The sequence below is a fragment of the Aquarana catesbeiana genome, linkage group LG13, assembly GCF_042186555.1.
Source record: "Aquarana catesbeiana isolate 2022-GZ linkage group LG13, ASM4218655v1, whole genome shotgun sequence".
Classification (NCBI taxonomy): domain Eukaryota; kingdom Metazoa; phylum Chordata; class Amphibia; order Anura; family Ranidae; genus Aquarana; species Aquarana catesbeiana.
The window spans coordinates 204,590,415-204,612,171 of record NC_133336.1 but is presented as its reverse complement, the minus strand read 5'-3'; the positions used below and the strand labels follow the sequence as shown (position 1 = coordinate 204,612,171).

Here is a 21,757-nt window from a genome sequence, read left to right as displayed (position 1 = left end):
AGATATTGATGTGTTCAGATACTATACCACTAAGGGAGGTGTACGGTGCGTGTACGGTGCGTGCGTGGGTGTTCGCGGTACTGGCGCTAATCTGACGCTGCCTGGGGCGACGCATATCACCGCCGGGCGATCAGGGGGCTAAACCTTTATTCGGTAATAAACGGCGGGTGCCCTGACACTAAAAAAAATAAACAAACTAACCAGCGTCACCCGTAACAGTTATACGGTGATCAGTGGTGAAAGGGTTAACTAGGGGGCAATCAAGGGGTTAAAACATTTATTAGATAGTATATGGGGGTCCCTGTCGCTATAAAACGCTGACAGCGAACCTAAATATTTACGTTCCTAACTAGCGTCACCAGCGACACTAATACAGTGATCAGAAAAATGATCGCTTAGCGACACTGGTGACAGGGGGTGATCAAGGGGTTAAAACTTTATTAGGGGGGGTTAGGGGGGTACCCTAGACCTAAAGGGGGGTAATACTAACTGTCCTACCACTGCTAACTGTCACAAACTGACACTATGCAGTAATCAGGAAAAAAACAAAACAAAACAAAAAAACCTGCTTGGTGTCAGTTTGTGACAGGGGGGGGGGTGATTGGGGGGGGATCGGGGGGCGATCGGGGGGGGATCGGGGGTGTTTAGTGTGCCTGGCATGTTCTACTGTGTTGTGTGTGTGTGTTGTGCACTTACATGTCTTCTCTCCTCGGTGCTGGAACGGAAACTGGCCAGCCGAGGAGAGATGACATCACATCCTCTGCCTCTGTGTACTATACAGAGGCAGGGGATGTTTCTCATTGGCTGGGAGCGATCGCGAGGGGGGGGCCACGATCGGATGGTCTCCCCCTCGTCTCTCAACTCTCCCAGCCAAACGCCGACCGCCGATGGCACCGGGGGGGGGTCCGATCGGACCCCCCGCCCGCGGGAAGGCAATCACGTACCAGGTACGTGATTTTGCCTGCCCGTGCCGCTCTGCTCACGTATATATGCGTGAGGCGGTCGGCAAGTGGTTAAAGTAAATATTTTGTGGACATGTTACTTTTAGAATTCACAGATTTTCAACTGTAAAGTGTTAATGATGCAATGCTGTTTATATTTGGGTACATTTATAAAGTTAAAAGGCTAAGTTCTGAATCAGAATATGTGTTTGGGTTAAATAAAAAATAAATGTTTTGGGACCCTGTGGATTTCACTTGGGACCAGAGAATAAGGGGAACAATACAAAAGGGATTCATGTTTTATTTAATTCTGCTAAAATATCGGGGTCTGAGAAAAATATTTATATATATATATTGAATATATATGTCAAATAATGTAAATGTTGCTAGGAAACATTTTATGTCTGCATACTTGGTGGACTTATGGACTTATATCCATTTTCCCCAGCCCCAATTCAAGTAAAGATATGACACCCCCCTCCTTCTACACAACTGAAGAATGAGGCGAGTTCCTTTTTATGGGGTGGGTGTCTAGTGATTACATGAATGGGTACAAAATTGAACCTTTAGAGGTATTTTAGAGTTTAGAACATTAAATTAAGGTATGAAATAATGTAGACTGCACAGTCCTTAGAGACAAAGAAACAAATGATGTCCTTCCTGGGTATGACACATTTTGTAGAGCCTGGATTCCCGGGTATTCCATGCTGACGGCCCCGTTGGTTCAGGCAATACATGGGAGCCCTATGGCCCCCCAGGATGCTATAAAATGGAGTGAGGAAACAGAGACAGCCTTTACTGACCTAAAACAAGTCCTTTCTAGTTCATTAGTGCTAGCCTTACCAAACTATGACAAACCTTTCAAACAAAAAGTAAACTCAAGGGAAGGTCACATGACATCAGTACTTACACAGTCACATGGCGGGCGCCAGAGGCCGATTGCTTACTATTCTACAAAATTAGACAGTGTAACTAGAGTACTTCCACCCTGTGTACAGGCAGTGGTAGCTGCAGCGGAAGCTGTTAAGGCCTCAGCATCTATAGTGCTATATCAAACGTTCATACTTAAAGTACCACATGCAGTATCTGTTATCCTATTACAACAAAAGATATCACATTTGAGCCCAGAACGACACCTTTCCTGTATGACAATACTCTTGACACAACCTCACTTAACAATACAGAGATGTACTACATTAAACCCATCCACACTAATACCACTTCCTACTGATGGTCATAAACTGGTGCCATCGCTGAAAAGGTACTGCCATGGAGTAATTTGAAACATGTACCATTATCTAACTCTGACATGACACTTTTTTTGATGGCTCCAGTAAGAAAAATCCAGATGGCACACATGCAACTGGATATGCAGTAGTGACACAGGAGGAAATTTTGGAAGCCAGGCCATTACCAAAATATTATTCAGCACAAGTAGCAGAACTTGTAGCACTGACAAGAGCATGCATACTATCAAAAGGAAATCCATAGAGATAGATCATACAGTCCTTACTGATATGCAGCAGAATGCACCCCCTGGGGAGAAACAAAATTGCAGAACAAAAGGTTGCACAAGTATAGATAACATCTACATGTCACCTGATTGAAAACCGGTATTGCCAAAATCCTTTAGGTATGCAGCAGTATTGACACATGGAGTAACACATGTGTCAAACAGGGGGATGACTGAGATGTTTAATAAGGTATGTACAGCCTTTGGCTTCACTAACTACTAAAACATTTTTTGCTCTCAATGGATTATATGTGCAAGATACAATGCTCAGGGAGGCATAAGACCAAGGAAAGGGAAGTTCCCCACACTGCAATATCCATTCCAACACATTTGCATGGATTTTATTGAATTAGACAAATGTAAAAGGAAGAAATATTGTTTGGTAATCATAGACACCCTGACCAAATGGGTGGAGATATTCCCGACAGGAAGTGCAGATGCACAGACAGTGATAATGGACCCCATTTTGTAAATAAAACTATACAATATGTAGCGCTGGTAGATTTACAATCTACCGCATGTAAGGTAAATTTAGTAAATTGTGCATTAGGAAGGTAAAAGTTTGCCTCTGTTCCAGCTTGGCTGACGTTGTGTGTGTTTCTGTGCTGACCGGTGGGTGTCGCTGTTGCCACTGGTCAGTGTTGGAAAGGCAACGTGTCAAAGTGTATGGATGCTCCTCTGTCTCAGAGACAAGCTCGGTGGAGGTGGTCCTCCGAGTTGCATTCTGGGAAGAGGGTATTTATGGGACAGACACCATGTTCTAGGGTTCGTTTTACAGCCACCTGCTGGCCCTCCTGGCTGACAGGTATGCGTTAAGGAGCTACCTCGTGGTCCTCCGATCGGGAGGCCCACGATACAGCGGCACAGGGGTGGGCCCAGAGGCTTGTCTGGGGCCTACCACCGCGGCCGAGGAATGGTCCTGAGCTGTCGGTCCTGTGTGACGAAGCTGGACAGCCGAGGAGATCCCAGGAGAGGACCTGTCTTGGAGAGATCACGCAGCGTGCTGGTCTATAGAGGGGCCTGGTGACTCAACTGGAGGACGTATCCAAAAGAAGTAACTATACAACATAGTGTTGCCGGTTCGGCTTAAAGGTTCAGGCACTGTGACTGACTTTCCCTGCAGAAAAATCTGATGCATCCTGTGGCAGAGGATCGTACGGGTTTACCCCCAAACAAGTCTGAGGCAGAGACTTTTGATTCGTGCTGCGTACTGGTTGCTAGACCGGTGAGAGAGGCCTATCCAGACGAGCAAGGAGTGTGTCCCACAAGGGGAGCGCATTCCACATAATTAACTGAATTTCCACCAGGACATTTGTCACTAAGATTCTACAAGAAAATATTTGAGTTTCTCCTGAAAGTTTCCTTTTCCGCCTCTTTCCTGCTACTTCCTAAAGTTTGTCTGTTTAATAAAGCATTGAATACGTACTCCAGTGTTGGTGCGTGTGTCGTCCAGAAGTAAACTCAACGGAACCCTAGACCCGGTGCCGGTGAAACAGAGGGAAGCAAGGTGAAGGTAACAGACCCGCTTAAACCAGCAGCTCCACCGAGAGTTAGTGCTACAAACATTTGACAGAAATGATGGGAATTCAAGTGAAATACCATTGTGCCTATCATTCCCAATCAGCTGGATTGGTGGAAAGACATAATGGCATTCTAAAAAGCAAACTGAGGAAAGCTATGGAAGAAACAGGTAAAAATTGGATGTACTGTCTACTAGTAGCTGTGACCAGTATGCATATCACACCCACAAAAGAAGGTTTAAGCCCATTTGAAATGATACATAGAAGGCCATATAAGATACCCTCACAGTCACAACCAAATGAAACACCTACTGAGGAGTCTGGGCTCACACTAGCAGAATACATAGCTAGGCTGTTAAGACAAAGATGTACTAATGATTTTTGTTCTGTCCTAGAAGGTCCAATTCAAGAAGATGAAAAGGTGCATGTGGGAGATTGGGTCTTAACAAAAAGTAATAAGAAAAAGCAGTGGTACTCCCCAAGGTGGGATGGTCCTTTCAAAGTCCTCCTAACTACCCCTACTGCGATAAGAATTGCAGAGAGGTCTACCTGGATTCACCAGTCCCATTGCAAAAAGGTTTCACAGGCAGAATAGGGTCAGTTGGCTGCAAGAGGTTCAGAAAATCCGGCGACAAAGAGAGGTCTCACACAAGGTGGGACTTGTCTCAAACTAATTGTTTAGTTTGTGCTAGAGCCAGACTATATTTAGCAACTATTCCTTTTCCTCTAGATCACAATACAGATCCAGAAGGTTTAAAATGTATGTTGCGATTGTATAATAAGAGCTATAAACCTGAAACAAATTATACCTGTCACATGTTGACTTGTTGTTTCCCCTAGTACAGAGACCTCAGATACTTCCAGCGGTTACTGCTGATCCGGGCAACTTTACTTGTTTTGCACTCCCAGGGAACCGTAGCGGGGGGGATCTTGGGTCACTACCCGATGACTACTGTGTGGAGAGGATTAACATGGGCAATGGTGACTGGGTTAAACATGACATTCAGAGGGCTGATGTCTGGTGGATGTGTGGGGATAAGAAACTGTGAGCTAGGATACTGGCCAATGCCTGAAGGAATTGCGCTATGGTCCAGCTGGCTATGCCCCTGAGGATCCTGTCAGAACACCTGTGGACTAAGAGTCACCAACGGTATCGGAGGGACACCTCTCCCATAGGGTCATTTGACTCTCGGATCTACATAGATGAGCGTGGGGTGCTGGATAAGTTTAGGGCCAGGAATCAGGTGACAACTGGGTTTGAGTCTCTTCTCTGGTGGGTGATAGGGATGAGCCGAACACCCCCCTGTTTGGTTCGCACCAGAACATGCGAACAGGAAAAAAGTTTGTTCGAACACCGTTAAAGTCTATGGGACACGAACATGAATAATCAAAAGTGCTAATTTTAAAGGCTTATATGCAAGTTATTGTCATAAAAAGTGTTTGGCGACCTGGGTCCTGCCCCAGGGGACATGGATCAATGCAAAAAAAAGTTTTAAAAATGGACGTTTTTTCAGGAGCAGTGATTTTAATAATGCTTAAAGTCAAACAATAAAAGTGTAATATCCCTTTAAATTTCATAGCTGGGGGTGTCTATAGTATGCCTGTAAAGGGGCACATGTTTCCCGTGTTTAGAACAGTCTGACAGCAAAATGACATTTCGAAGGAAAAAACCCACTTAAAACTACTCGCGGCTATTGCATTGCCGTCCGACAATACACATAGAAGTTCATTGATAAAAACGGCATGGGAATTCCCCACAGGGGAACCCCGAACCAAAAAAAAAAAATGACATGGGGGTCCCCCTAAATTCCATACCAGGCCCTTCAGGTCTGGTATGGATATTAAGGGGAACCCCGGCCAAAATTTAAAAAAAAAATGACGTGGGGGTCCCCCTAAATTCCATACCAGACCCTTCCGGTCTGGTATGGATTTTAAGGGGAACCCCGCGCCAAAAAAAACAAAAAACAGCATGGGGTCCCCCCAAAGATCCATACCAGACCCTTATCCGAGCACGCAACCTGGCAGGCCACAAAAAAAGAGGGGGGGACAAGAGTGCGCCCCCCCTCCTGAACCATACCAGGCCACATGCCCTCAACATTGGGAGGGTGCTTTGTGGTAGCCCCCCAAAACACCTTGTCCCCATGTTGATGAGGACAAGGGCCTCATCCCCACAACACTGGCCGGTGGTTGTGGGGGTCTGCGGGCGGGGGGCTTATCGTAATCTGGAAGCCCCCTTTAACAAGGGGACCCCCAGATCCCGCCCCCCCGTGTGAAATGTTAAGGGGGTACTTACCCCTACCATTTCACTAAAAAACTGTCAAAAATGTTAAAAATGACAAGAGACCGTTTTTGACAATTCCTTTATTTAAATGCTTCTTCTTTCTTCTATCTTCTATCTTCCTTCATCTTCTTCTTCTTCTTCTGGTTCTTCTGGTTCTTCCTCCGGTGTTCTCGTCCAGCATCTCCTCCGCGGTGTCTTCTATCTTCTTCTCCTCGGGCATGGGGGGAGGCTCCCGCTCTTCTCTTCTTCATTTTCTTCTCCGGGCTGCTCCGCATCCATGCTGGCATGGAGGGAGGCTCCCGCTGTGTGACGACGTCTCCTCATCTGACAGTTCTTAAATAACGGGGGGTGGGGCCACCTGGTGACCCCGCCCCCCTCTGACGCACGGTGACTTGACGGGACTTCCCTGTGACGTCACAGGGAATGCCACAGGAACTATATGTGAAGGGCCTAGCAGAACAGTTGGCCACCACATCTCTAATGGCATGGCAGAACCGAATGGCCTTAGGTATGGTCCTAGTTGAAAGAGGAGGGGTATGCAAAATGTTTGGTAGCATGTTTTCACCTTTATCTCTAACAATACAGTTCCTGGAGGGACTGCGACCAGAGCCTTGGAAGAACTGACTGCTCTATCTAATGAATTAGCGGAAAACTCAGGTATTAATGATCCATTTACAAATTGGTTGAAGGATGGTTCGGTAAGTGGACTGAACTTATCACTTCATGTTTGATCTCAATTGCTGTGGCTTTGGCCGTTTTGGTCACTTGCGGATACTGCTGCATTCCCAGTATTCGAGGACTTTCACAAAAACTGATTAAAACTGCAGTCTCAAGAACGATGTATCAAGCCCTTCCTACCTCTGAGGAGACCTATGTGGACATTGAAGCTCAACTGAACTTAATGACATACAGACCAAAAGTGTATAACACAGGGACTATCATCGAAATGTGTTGAGATAAAATAGTCACACAAGAGGAGGGAATGTTAGAAAAGTTTTAAATGTTTATTGTGTGACTATTAGAATAACTATTAGAAAAACAATAACTCTGATACTGATTTTTAAGATGACTTCTGAGCACGATGTTGTATTAACTTGCTATATTGTTTGCTTTAACTAACTCCATAGTAAGTTGTAGGATGATGAGGCTAACCATATATGGTAGAACAAGACTGTACAGGAAACACTAATTAGCCAAATAAAGTACCATTTTGTACCAGGCACGCTATCTGTGTGTCCCCAGCCAATAGAAGCGTTATAGCTATATTATTGTACGTATTAGGAGGGGGATGTACATCTCTTTGTGTGATCCTTACTGCATATTTTGGCTTGTAAGCATCATCCTTTTGTGTGACACATCTGAAATAAATTGTCTGCTTTTCAATACATCTGGAGTTCGACTGATCACAAGAGAAGAGTAATCCTCACACGAGCAGACTTTTTTTATTAGACTGGCCTGACGGACCGAGTCCGGCGGACAATCCGATCGTGTGTGGGGTTCATCGGACCTTCAGCTGACTTTTTCTGTCGAAAGTCTGACGGACTTTAGATTTGGAACATGCTTCAAATCTTTACGTTGTAACTCCACCAGACTCAGAAATCCGCTCGTCTGTATGCTATTTCGACTGACAAAAACTGACGCTAGGGCAGTTATTGGCTACTGGCTATCAACTTACTTATTTTAGTCCGATGTACGTCATCACGTACAAATCCATCGGACTTTGGTGTGATCGTGTGTAGGCAAGTCTGTTTGTCAAAAGTCCTTTGGAAAGTCCGTCGGACCAGTCCGGTCGAAAAGTCTGACTGTGTGTACGGGGCATTAGCGTTATAGTATTTATGACCGCCTAACCTTTTGCTTTGAATTTTAGGTCAGAAAAAATGTTTGGATAATCGTCATTCTTACATTTTCTGAGCGCATAAACAGGCATCTCATCATTGTTATACGGCTAATTTAAATTTTGTTTTTTTTTCTTTCTTTGCCATACAGCACTTGGTAGGCGCTTGATACGTGCACAACATGTATCATACACTTTCATATAGTGATCATCAACATGGTCCTGGGGTTTGGTTTTCTACCCTGGTTTCTGTCTGGCTATTCCCTGCCTCAGCCCTGGGTAAGACTACTTACACCAGACCACCTTTTAACCTCACTTCTGGAGCTAAATTTCATTCCTGGGCTACTTTGTAAGTAGTAAAGGAAGTACCTTTTTATTTTTTCACCAAACCACCTGTGGAGCCTTGCCGTCCCTCCCCCTGCCATCACAAGGTATATATGACGCTGGCAGGGCTATTCAGCAAGAGCCAGGGGGTCGGAGACCTGGAGCAGACCGACGTCTCACTTTACCATTATTTATGCTAAGCAGACTCCCAATATCTCACTCCTTCTCAATCCAGGTAACTCAGAACCATTTCACATTTCCTTTTCATCCATCTCTTTCACCCCAAATCATTCAAACTCACACTCACCCACACACACACAAACATACACATATACATTTCTTCAAACATGATCCCACACACTGACACTAACATTTACATTCACACATACCACACATTTATACACACACATTTACATTCATACAATGTAACTCAGTTACTTTAATTTGATAATGATTATTTTACTTGTATCAATCACCCTATACGTGTATTAACTACACCTATTGCTAGGTATGTATATATAATTACATTTATTCACATCTTTCCCCTCACACATTCACACAGTCTTGCCATTCACTTTTCCCCATTGCCAGCACCTTCATTATCACTACACACACATTACCTTTTCATACACTTTTTCATATTGTTTCTCACCCCCCTTTTTCATTAAGTTTTTCATTCATTTATTCTTTTTTTTTTCTTTCTTTGCCATAGAGCACTTGGTAGGCGCTTGATATGCGCACAACATGTATCATACACTTTCATATAGTGATCGTCGACCTGGTCCTGGGGTTTGGTTTTCTACCCTGGTTTCTGTCTGGCTATTCCCCACCTCAGCCCCGGGTGAGACTACTTACACCAGACCACCTTCTGGAGCTGAACTTCATTCCTAAGCTACTTTGTAAGTAGTAAAGGAATTACCCTTTTTTTCACCTTTAGGATAAAATGCATAACTAAATAATAAATCCATCAATGTTTTTCCTACTTTATAGCATAATACCTGCATCCAACTCCTGACGATTAGCACAAGGCCATGAAACGCGTAGAGTGTTCATCCAGGGATGCCAAGCTATGCTTGCTCCAATAACTCTAACCAATCATGGTTTCTATTTGTACTCATTATGTGAATTACATATATATTATATATTTTCATATTTTTTATCTCTATTTATTTGTTTTCTGCTATGAAATGTAATATGTGTCACAAATCATGTTTAGTGAATAACCTTGTATCAATAAATTAATTATTATTATATCAACTTATGTTGAACCTTTTTATGATTGTATTTCTACATCATAAATGCTTTATTATACTATTGAATCATGTGTATTATTATCACTATCATGAACTACACCCTGGGATTGAGATACTCAATTTATTTACATTCCATACAAATGATTAAATACACCCACATGTTTCAATTAAAGTCCCAATCACCCCTTCTCTTTTTACATATATATACAGGGATGGAGGCATGTCAGTGTCTGATTAAAGGTTGAGACAGGTCACATTCACTTCGTAGCTCCTAATTTAAATATCAACCCCGAAACTTGCACCATTCAATGGAAAGGAGTAAGAGGATTGCGTTGGTTGAATTTATCTTATTATATTGAATGATTATATGAATTGTATTTACTGTGGCCATCACCTTTGGTGATGATTCTTCACCTGGGTGGGAATGATGTGGGTCATATGAAGATTTTAGATTTGATCAACAGGATCAAGCATGACCTGCACCATTTGAGTATGTCATCTCCAAACACAACTATTGTTTTTTCTGATATCATTCCCAGACTACTATGGTTATCACATCCAGAGTTAAAGAAATTTGAGAAAATTAGGAAGAGGGTGAATCACTGTGGAGAAATGTATGCCTCTTATCGGGGGGTTATCATTTCAACATATCAATTTGGAGGGTGGTTTTTCAGGCCTGTATTGGGAGGATTTTATGCATCTCTCCAAGGTGGGCTTGGACATTTTTAACTGGGGTCTGCAGGACATGATTGAAATGGCAACGGGTTTGGGGTAGGTCGGTGCTTTGGCCATTGATGGGCAAAGCCCCGACTTTGTGGGGACTGGTTATTATAAAAGTTGATGAAATATAATTTGGTTGAGTCATCAAGGCTAAGCAATTTTGAGAATGATAATTTGATTCGAGTTAGAATTGTGATATGGTTATGAAAAGTGATTAATTTATTTGTAAACCAATAAAGGCGCCAATTTATGCTAATATTTGAGTGTCGTGTCCATTATTTATTGTGTGTGTTTGGAGATGGGAAAGAGTGCAGAGTGCAATCCCATGTTCTTCGAGCTTGGGCCAGTTCACACCAGATGCAGTCCGTTCCAGTAAGTTTCTGCACTGTAAACTAACTGGAACTGACTGCATGGTGTGAACTAGAGCCATTGGAATACATGGAAAACACTGCGCATGCATTTTTAGTGCAGAAAAAAAGCGCATGGAACTGTATGGAACTGTATCTGGTTTGAACTGGCCCTTAGTGCAGAAAAAAGTTCATGGAACTGCATCTGGTGTGAACTGGGCCTAAGGCGTTTTTCAAGCATTTTGCTTCAGGTGACAAAATGCTCAGATGTGAACAGGTGCCATTGAAATGAATGGGATTTTGCTTGTTGGTCATTTTATGAGCACTTTATGAGCTGAAAATGCCCGGGTGTGAATGCAGCCTTATACTCACAGGGTACAATATCTGTAGATGGGAGGATCTTGTTGAAAAAGTGAAACTTCCTCATCCACATTTTTCTCTCGCACACTCAAAATTCTTCATTTTGTTTTTTGTATTCAGAGATTCCAGATCGTCTCTTCACAGACCGGTGTGACCGGAAAGGTAAGATTACATAGAACCCGATCTAATATACTGAGTGATGCAGAGTGATAATACTGAGTGTTAGGATGGGGAATGGAGGGTGTAGATGTGTGATGAACGATTGTATGGAGGACGATCAGTCACTCTGTGTTCATGTCTGTTATTAATAAACTTCCATCAGATACTTTTCTTATACTTTGTATTTCTCAATGAATCTCCCCTTTAGGCCTCATGCACATCGGATGTTTTTGGACATTTTTACAGTGGCTGTTTTTGGCTTCAGATGTTTTTTTTTCTACAGTCAATAAACTCCACATCATGTTATGCTATGTGTCCCATGTTATACTCTGAGTCCCATGTTATCCTCTGAGTCCCATGTTATCCTCTGAGTCCCATGTTATCCTATGTGACTATGCACACATAGTCTGTTATCAACTGTTTTTGGCTGCCGTTTTTATAACGTTATATTAACGTCTAGTGTGCATGAGGCCTTATAGTCATTTTTAGGCAGTTGAGTTTAGAAGCATTTTTTTGGGAAAGCAAAAAAAACTGCGTTCAGGATGGATGGTCAGAGGCATTTGAAACACCAAATGCCTGTAACAGCTTGTAAACGCAGTAACTTGTGTTTAGTCCCATTTCATTAACAGGCATTTTTCATTTTTAACTTAAAAAAAAAAAACGCTTCTAAGTGCAAATGAGGCTAAACACGGCATGTACACAAGGCAAAACTGACGTTTTTAAACATCGGTTACTATCTGTCAAGTTGAATCATTCAGAAGAGGTTTTGAAGCGTCTCGTGTATATTAAAGCTGGATACACACTATTCAATTTTCTGTAGATTTTTTTCCTTCAGATTTACCAAAACCATATAATATGAGATCAAACCTTAGGAGTTTCAATTTGTGTGTAATCAGGCCGGCCCTTGCACTACATGGTTTTGGTAAATCTATAGGAAATCTGACAACAAAAGTTGTATAGTGTATATAAGCCTTAGACCCCTTTCACACTGAGGCAGTTTTCACGCTAGAAATAGCGCCTGTAACGTGCCGGAAAACCACCTCCCCTTCATTTCAGTGTGACTTTTCACACCGGGGCGGTGTGTTTGTGGGGCGTTGGGAAAAGACCTGAAAGCAGCATCTTTGGGGCGGGTTGGGAGCGCTGTATTTAGCATTCTTAAAATGCCCTGCCCATTGGAATTAATGGGCAGTGCTGCTGAAATAACTTTTACGATAAATATATTCCGAGGGTGGTTATGGATTCCCTCTATTTATTGCATATATGTATTGACTTGTCTATTCCTATAGTTAGCTAGTCTATTAAAACTCTAATAATGTCACTGTTGATAAGCATAATGATATAAGGTTAGCTATGAAAACAAACACACTGCTCAGTAAAACAACGTCTTATTTATTTCCCAAGAAAGTAGGAAAATGTTAACATTAAAACACTAAAGGAAGATATTACAAAGCATATGAAAAAAATCTATATAAAATAATAGGTGAATTTGCATATAAAATAATAAAGCACCAGCCTACTGTCGTGAATAATAAGTCAGAATAAGTTGTGCCTTTTTAAGGACAGGTTTCCCGCACAATAATTATTATTGAGTACTTTTTAACGAGGATATTTTTAAAATACAAAATCAATCTAGATGACACGGTCTATGCATGTGAAACTTATTCACAGAGACATGTGAGCATACGAAATAGTCATTTATTGGTTAACAAACACAAATAATCACATGAAATTAAGATACCGATTGCGTTACATGAACATCTTGAAAATCAATAAAAACACTTGCAAAAATGGGCGTACAGTCCCTTTGACATAATACCACCATGATAACTTCTCGGTAGAATCAATAACCTTGTGAACTTGACAATTAAACAGAACGTCTGTATTTCACACGTACAACCGTTACTATGCTGCAGGTAAGTAAGTGGTTAAAAATGTGTAATAAATTAGACGTTTCTTTTGTCAATAAATGTGGCAACTATGCAAAAAGAAAAATATAATGAAAATTTGAATCTTTAGAGAAAAATCTACAAGGCAGTTATTGATTCCGGAGAATGATTATCAATTGTATAATATTCAATACATCAATATTTGAGAGAACATATCAATATTTGAGAGAACATACAAGATAAAATCAACATGACATAATTACCCATTCCAGGATGGCTACTGTTCCTATTGGCTGGTTACCGGAGTTAAGATGGCTGCCGTAGTTTCAAAATGGATACTCTTAAAGAGGATTTACTTCTTGTGACCTCCGAGTTCTAAGTATTAGGTGTTGAGGAATCTTCATGAATGTAAAGAAATGTATTCATGCATGGTGCATGAGTGTCAGTCTGGGAGTGTGTGTGTCTCCCAGTGTCCCCCCTCAGGATGGATCCCTGAGCTTCCTTCTGAGCTCTAACCCTGAGCTTTCTTCCTCTCCATCTTTTTCTTTTTTCTCCCCCCTTTCTTCCCTTTCCTGGCATCTTACTTGCCTCTAAATACCATCTCAGATAATAAGACCATAAAAATTATAATGGCTCTGCCCAAAAGGACGTGGCTTCTTTCTATTGGTTATAAACTTAATCATTTACCTTTCTCGTAAATTTAGTTCAAATAATACCACCTTCAACCACCAGGTGTCTCACATGTGTTTTGAGTCCATCCTTTTAAGTTAATACATTCTATTTTCATAATGTGTATAATGGTAAAGGATAAGTATATATCTTTAAATATTCTGGTAATCGGTCTAATGTAAAATACACTCAGTATAAGGTTAGTCACCATTACATAACTTGGTTATATATATGTATCTCTATAAATGTACGTCTATAAAAACTGGTCTATCTATGAAATACACACATTGTTATATATATTAATCAATACTACCTAAAAATGATTATCTATATGGATACCTGTATAATTCTGGTATCTCCAATGAATATTCGTTTATCTAAGCATAGGCTACAATCTTATATAATTATAATCATAATTATATGTTTTTCCTAATACTAATTTGTTTCCTAAAACACTTCTACTTATAAAATCACACTTTCATATATATTTTCTTCATACCAAAGTTGTTGGGTCCGCAGATGGCAACATTATAATATGTCTCTGTGACCTACAATGTCATAGATAGTTTGAAATGACTTATAATAACCTTATAGATACTTTTAACCGCTTCAGATCCGGGCCATTGCCAAATGACGGCAACAGCGCGGATCTGAATTGCCGGGACTACGTCTATTGACATCATCCCGTGCACAAGCGGCGCGCTCGGTGATCAGCGAGTCTATGAGACTCGCCTGATCACAGATCAGAGTAAGGGGTTGGTCCTGATCAGCTGTCAGTCAATGACAGCTGATCATGTGATGTAAACAGAGCCGTTAATCGGCTATTTTTCCTCCTCGCGCTGACAGCGTGAGGAGGAAAAAAATACCCGATCACCGGCGGCTGTGATCGGGACATCAGTCCCGATCACGGCGATCAGACTGTCACAAAGCAATAGGCAGCAGTGCTGCCTACCAGTGCCCGCCAGCGTCACCCATCAGTGCCCACAGTGCCATCCATCAGTGCCCACAGTGCCACCCATCAGTGTTCACAGTGCCATCCATCAGTGCCCACAGTGCCACCCAGTGCCTACAGTGCCACCCATCAGTGCCACCCATCAGCGCCAACATCAGTGCAACAGTGCTGCACATCAGTGCCACCTATCAGTGTCACCTACCAGTGCCCATCAGTGCCGCCCATTACTGCCCATCAGTGCCACCCATCAGTGCCCCCATCAGTGGTACCTATCAGTGCCCATCAGTCACACCTATCCGTGCCACCCATCAGTGCCACCCATCAGTGCCACCCAGTGCCACCCATCAGCGCCCATCGGTGGCCATCAGTACCGCCTTATCTGTCCCCATCAGTGCTGCCTTAACTGTGCCTATCAGTGCCGCCTTAACTGTGCCTATCATGGCCGCCTTAACTGTACCTATCAGTGCTGCCTTATCTGTGCCTATCAGTGCCCATCAGTGCAGCCTATCAGTGCCCATCAGTGCCGCCTCATCAGCGCATATCAATGAAGGAGAAAAATTACCTGTTTGCAAAATTTTATAACAAACAATTAAACATGATTTTTATTTTTTTCAAAAATTTCCATCTTTTTTTGTTTGTTTAGCAAAAAATAAAAACCCCAGCTGTGATTAAATACCACCAAAAGAAAGCTCTATTTGTGGGAAAAAAATGATAAAAATTTCATTTGGGTACAGTGTTGTATGACCGCGCAATTGTCATTCAAAGTGTGACAGTGCTGAAAGCTGATAATTGGTCTGGGCAGGAGGGGGGTTTAAGTGCCCAGTAAGCAAGTGGTTAAAATATTTTTGACTTGCACCAACTTCAAATCTTTCCCACTGGATGTTTAGAAATGACTTGTTTGTCTAAACAGTTCCTAAAAATTCACACAATGGGTTTTGTTAGCCAAGGTGTTAGCTATTTAAACAGTCTCTCACTTGAACACAATAGGTTTAGGCCAGGTGAGGTTATTTCTATGTGAGAATAGTCTGTATAACCTTGTTTCCTATGGCTATAAGGATAGTTTTCGTTTATTCACTAATACCATGTAAATATCTCCTTGTTTTGTGAAGAGAGCAGCCATTGTTCCATCGAGTTTCTGTCTCAAAATAGGCTTGTAAAACTTTAAGAGATGGTTGATGCATTAAGCTTTGTCAAGTATGTGAGTTCACCTATTTTGCATTAAATGGTTCCAAGAGGGGAACAGTTCAATTATTGCACATCACAGTTCATCTACCGTATATACTCGAGTATAAGTCGTTCCGAGTATAAGTCGAGGCCCTAATTTACCGCAAAAAAAATTGGAAAAACTTATTGACCCGAGTATAAGACGAGGGTGAGAAATGCACAGCTACTGTAAGTGGAAAAGAGGGTCAACAATGCCCATTTGCAGCCTCACTGTGCCCATTTGCAGCCATAGGTCCCCTGAACTTCAAACTCGGTAGTTAAGGGTTCCTAGATGCCCCCTAGCTGCAGCCAAAATTTGGGGTCTCTGAACCCAAAGGGTCCCGAAATGACATTGCTGCAGATGGACACAGTTGACCGAATTTGGGGCCCTGTATCTCGGGGCCACGTAGTGCTAAGAACCCCAAATTTGGTGTGCAAACCCAGTAGAACTAGCACCATAGAATTTCCAAAGCTGGGGTTTCTAGCACCAAGTGGCCCCGAGATACAGGGCCCCAAAAATCAGTTCAGAAAATGTCAAGCACTTTTCTGCAGCAGAGAATGACATTTTCCTAACTAGTTTGGGGCCCCATATCTCAGGGCCACTTGGTGCTAAGAACCCCAGCTTTGGATATGTTATGGAACCAGTTCCACTGGGTTTGCACACCAAATTTGGGGTTCCTAGCACCAAGTGGCCCTGAGATATGGGGCCCCAAAGTCAGTGCGGAAAATGAAATTTTTTGCTGCAGAAAAGTGCTTGACTGGAGTATAAGTCGAGGGGGGCACTTTCAGCACAAAAAAATGTGCTGAAAAATTCGACTTATACTCGAGTATATACAGTACTTTTTGAGGCCTAAGCATCTCTCATGTTTCTGCCAGTAAATATAAAATATATTTCTTCATGAATTTACAACACTACATACTAAAAAACTAACATTCATCTGACTGGTTCAATTAAATCATGTAGAAAGAGCTAAATCTACTACAAGGTTATCAGCAGTCTTATGCAAATGTACACACACAGTGAACAGTCCTCTGAAACGTGATCGTATTTGCCTTATGTGTTAACACAATAGTCCTATGATTAATCAAAGAGAAAAGTGTCACAGATATAGATAATTCAAATCCAAATATGGTGATTCCTGTGAAAAAAACTTTTAATCCTGATAGGTAGAACACCTTCACCGATTAAAACATCACCGAAAGTGCTCAGTAAATGGGTGGCAGCTTACCAGATGATGTTGACCTAATTAATGAAAAAAAGGTCAAATAGGCTTTAGCAAGATAATGCTTGCTGCAAATGGGGAGACTGTGGACTGGATTCACCCTTCACTCCATTGGGGGTCACAGATGGGATAAGGCAAATCAATATGATCACGTTTCAGAGGACTGTTCACTGTGTGTGTACATTTGCACAAGACTGCTGATACCATTGTAGTAGATTTATCTCTTTCTACATGAGTTAATTGAAAAAGTCAGATGAATGTTAGTTTTTAAGTAGGTAGGTTGGTGCTTTATTATTTTATATGCAAATTCACCAATTTTTTTATATAGATTTTTTACTTAAACTTTTACTCACAGAGGGTTTTACTTAAGCGCTCCCTACCAATCTAGTTTCAGTTTGGGGACAGCAGCTCATTAATTATTACACTTTTATTTTTATATTAAATTAATTTTTCATTTCAATTTTTTGGCTCGAGATACACTACACTTTTCACATTACAAAGCATATAACAATAGATCTTCTAGATTGTAAGCTCTAATGAGCAGGGCCCTCTGATCCTTCCTGTATTGAATTGTAATTGTACTGTCTTCCCTGATGTTGTAAAGTGCTGCTCAAACTGGTAGCGCTATATAAATCCTGTATAATAATAATAATAATAATAGGGTTGTCCCGATACCACTTTTTTAGGACCGAGTACAAGTACCGATACTTTTTTTCAAGTACTCGCCGATACCGATTACCGATACTTTTTTTTTAATGTCACGTAACAGTTTTTTTTTTTTTGCTATTTTTTTTGGGGGGGTGAACGTTGTATGTGTGTGTGTTTTTTTTTTTTTTTTTTACAATTTTTATTTTTTACAATGATATTTTTTTATTCTTTATTGTTGTTTTTTTTTTTTTTTTTTTTTTAATCAGCCCTTTTGGGGGGCTTTGGTGAGATATCAGACCTCTGATATCTCCCCCTTGAGACAGAGAAAGAGACCGAGGATAAAGATTCCCCAGTCCCTTTCGCTGCAGCCTCAGCTGCACTGAGAATGAATGGAGAGAAGACAGCGGCTTCTCTCCATTCATAAACTGACACATCGTAATCACAGGAGGTTACAATGTTTCAGTTATGTGAATGGACAGGGTCAGCTGACTCTATCCATACACAAAGGAAGGAGTAGGGGGACGGAGGAACTGCGGGGGAGAGCGGAGGGGACAGGTAAGGAGAGAGGAACGGAGGGGGAGAACGGAGGGGACAGATAAGGAGAGAGGAACGGAGGGGGAGAGCGGAGGGGACAGGTAAGGAGAGAGGAACGGAGGGGGAGAGCGGAGGGGACAGATAAGGAGAGAGGAACGGAGGGGGAGAGCGGAGGGGACAGGTAAGGAGAGAGGAACGGAGGGGGAGAACGGAGGGGACAGATAAGGAGAGAGGAACGGAGGGGGAGAACGGAGGGGACAGGTAAGGAGAGAGGAACGGAGGGGGAGAACGGAGGGGGACAGATAAGGAGAGAGGAACGGAGGGGGAGAACGGAGGGGGACAGATAAGGAGAGAGGAACGGAGGGGGAGAACGGAGGGGACAGATAAGGAGAGAGGAACGGAGGGGGAGAACGGAGGGGACAGATAAGGAGAGAGGAACGGAGGGGGAGAACGGAGGGGACAGATAAGGAGAGAGGAACGGAGGGGGAGAACGGAGGGGACAGATAAGGAGAGAGGAACGGAGGGGGAGAGCGGAGGGGGACAGATAAGGAGAGAGGAACGGAGGGGGAGAACGGAGGGGGACAGATAAGGAGAGAGGAACGGAGGGGGAGAACGGAGGGGGACAGATAAGGAGAGAGGAACGGAGGGGGAGAACGGAGGGGGACAGATAAGGAGACAGGAATGCAGGGGACAGTGGAGAGGCACAGAGGAACGGAGGGGGCATGGAGGAGGATGCAGTGACAGTCAGCTGTGAGCGATCACCGCTGTATGTCACTAAAGCTGCTGAAAGCCGCTGGGGGAGAATCTTGTAACTCCCCCACGCGCCGATCACAGCTGTCCTCTAGGTATCGGGGGAAGCATCGGGAGCATTTGCCTGAGTACAAGTACTTGGGCAAATGCTCGGTATCGGTGCCGATACCGATACTAGTATCGGTATCGGGACAACCCTAAATAATAATAATAATAACATCAAAGATACTCATTGAAAGGCTGCCCCCCTAGACATGGTCTCACCAGCTGGGCACAGGATGGTAACAGAGAGTCATGAGGCTCAGAGAACCATCAGGCAAGAGCCAAGAGTGAAAAGGGACAACTTCCCTTATGTGTGCCCTGGTAGCCAGCGTTTGTTCCTTTTACCTAATGGAGCATTCTCCTGTGTGTAGTCACTGGCATTACCTGTGCAAGGTTCCAACTTCTCAGGGGAGACATCAGCCAGACGTATCTCCCCCATATCCAGCTCTGGTGTTTCAGTAATGGAGAACCTCTCTGTAGGACTGCTAAGATTGAGACATCACCCCTACAAGGAAATGTTCACCCCATTGATGGGTCACCTGGCACCCTCTAGTCTGGCCAACAGACACCTTATTATGCATAAGTGCCAACCTCCTGGGTACCTGCACCATATGAATTCAGTTATGTCAATACATGTCCCACATTACAAACATGATTTCCTTCTTTCAATTCCTCCCTCCAACAAAAAAACATATTTTACATATCTTGTTGTAAGGATTGGATACGTTATATTCCTTCCCCAACCTCCAACCCATTGCACTTGTATTCACAGTACGTTTACATTCATAAATGACAGGAGAGACTCTGGCAAAATGTTTCACAAGTCTCATTGATGGGCAAAGTCTTTCAGATTCAGCATTAGCACTAAATTGTCCATAAGAAAAAGAAACCTTATATTGCAAGTATTAATCTGAATCTTCGTTTGTCCCTTCTCTCCTGAATGTTTATCAGAAGAAATGTGCGGTGTGGTGTGGCAGGAGAATTTTTTTTTTTTCCAAGAAAAAGTTTATTGAAGGATATATATAAGAATACAAGCTTATTAAAAAATTACATCAAGTTACAGTGCATGGATAGCAAATATATGAAGTAATAACTAGTAAGCAAGATCAAAAATAAAATGTTAGATAAAAACATTAAGATAAAATAGAGAACATTAGATAATAACCATAAAGACATGGCAAATTAAATTATATTGAAAGATTGGCCTTCCACGTGAAAATCAGATCTAATCTGTAATAAATTTAGAGTGGTTCTAGTACATTAGTATGTTTGTTACTAATAATAGTGTGGAAAACATATGAGGTTAATTTTCCCTCAAGATCGGAATATGACCTGTGTATTAAAGTCAAATCATAAAGTGTTAATAGAGGTATTCCTCTTAAGGATATGTTTTTTTTTTCCTATCTAAATACCACCCAATGGTAGATTTCCAAGTGTTAGGGAATCATGTGTGGAAACTCTTCGAAATAATGGGTTTTCTTTATAAGGGTTTGTAATCACGTCTTTCTCTATACATGTGTAAAAACTTGCTGTGTAAAGGAATTGTTATAGGGATACAAGTAGCTACTTAATTAAGAAGTTGGGTATATTTGGAAGTTGTTTGAAATTGTTGCCAGCAAGCCCACGTGTTTCTAAATTTTGTAGAGGAGTCATGAGCTTGGTGTATGACTTCTTCCATTAAAGCTATTTTGTTTACTCTGGTAATCCAGTTGGTAATCGTAGGTGGATTGGGAGATTTCCAGAGGGCCGGAATGCAAAGTTTTGCCGCATTAATGAGATGTTGAGCGAATGATCTGTGGTAAATTTTCATCGGTAAATTGGAATGATGAAGCAGAGCTTGGGCTGGGGAGAATTCTAAGTGTATAGTTGTAATTTTGGTGATATACCGGAATACATCAGTCCAGAATTTCATGATTGGAGGACATTCCCACCAAATGTGAAGAAGCGAACCTTCCTCCTTATTGCATCTCCAGCATGTGGATGGAATCCCCGGATTGATTTTGTTTAATTTAATTTAAGTGGTGTGTTATACCATCTGGAAAACAATTTAAAACCATTCTCTTGTACATTCACATTAATTGAACCTTTATGTATTATTGTGTATATCTTTGCCCATTCTATGTCTGAGAGATTGATAGAGAGATCTCTTTCCCATTTTGAACTTACAAGATTCGATTTAAGCTTTTGGTCATCAAAAAGTATGGAGTAGATAATAGATATGAGATGACGTTGTGGTTCTAAGTTAGAACAAATGGATTTGAAATGTGTTCGATCTCTTGAGAAGGCTGATCGTGATTGTGGGATAGTTAGATAATTTTTGAGTTGCATATATGACCATAAAGAAATCTGGTTATCTGTCCTTCATGTATTTAATGTAGATAAAGGAAGGAAAGAGTTTCGATCAAAGAAGTCTTCTGCCTTTGGATTGTCATGGGGTCCTAATTCTAATAAAAAGGATCTAACAAAGTCTGGAGGAAACTCAGGATTATGTCTAATCGATGTGAGTGGACTTGGGATTGAAGAGATATGGTATTGACGGCATGTAATATTAAAAGCATGCAATGTGTTGCTAATTAGTGGATGGTGTTTACATTGTTG

General features: G+C 41.9%; 1 protein-coding gene across 1 annotated transcript in view; it reads left to right on the top strand.

The window, feature by feature from the left end:
- The first annotated feature begins 11,187 nt into the window (after positions 1-11,187).
- LOC141117739 (NACHT, LRR and PYD domains-containing protein 3-like) overlaps positions 11,188-21,757 on the top strand; it is a 498,266-nt gene continuing 487,696 nt past the window's right edge. The window contains exon 1 of the mRNA XM_073610753.1: positions 11,188-11,255. The gene's annotated coding sequence lies outside the window, so the exon portion shown is untranslated. The remainder of the gene's footprint in view (positions 11,256-21,757) is intronic.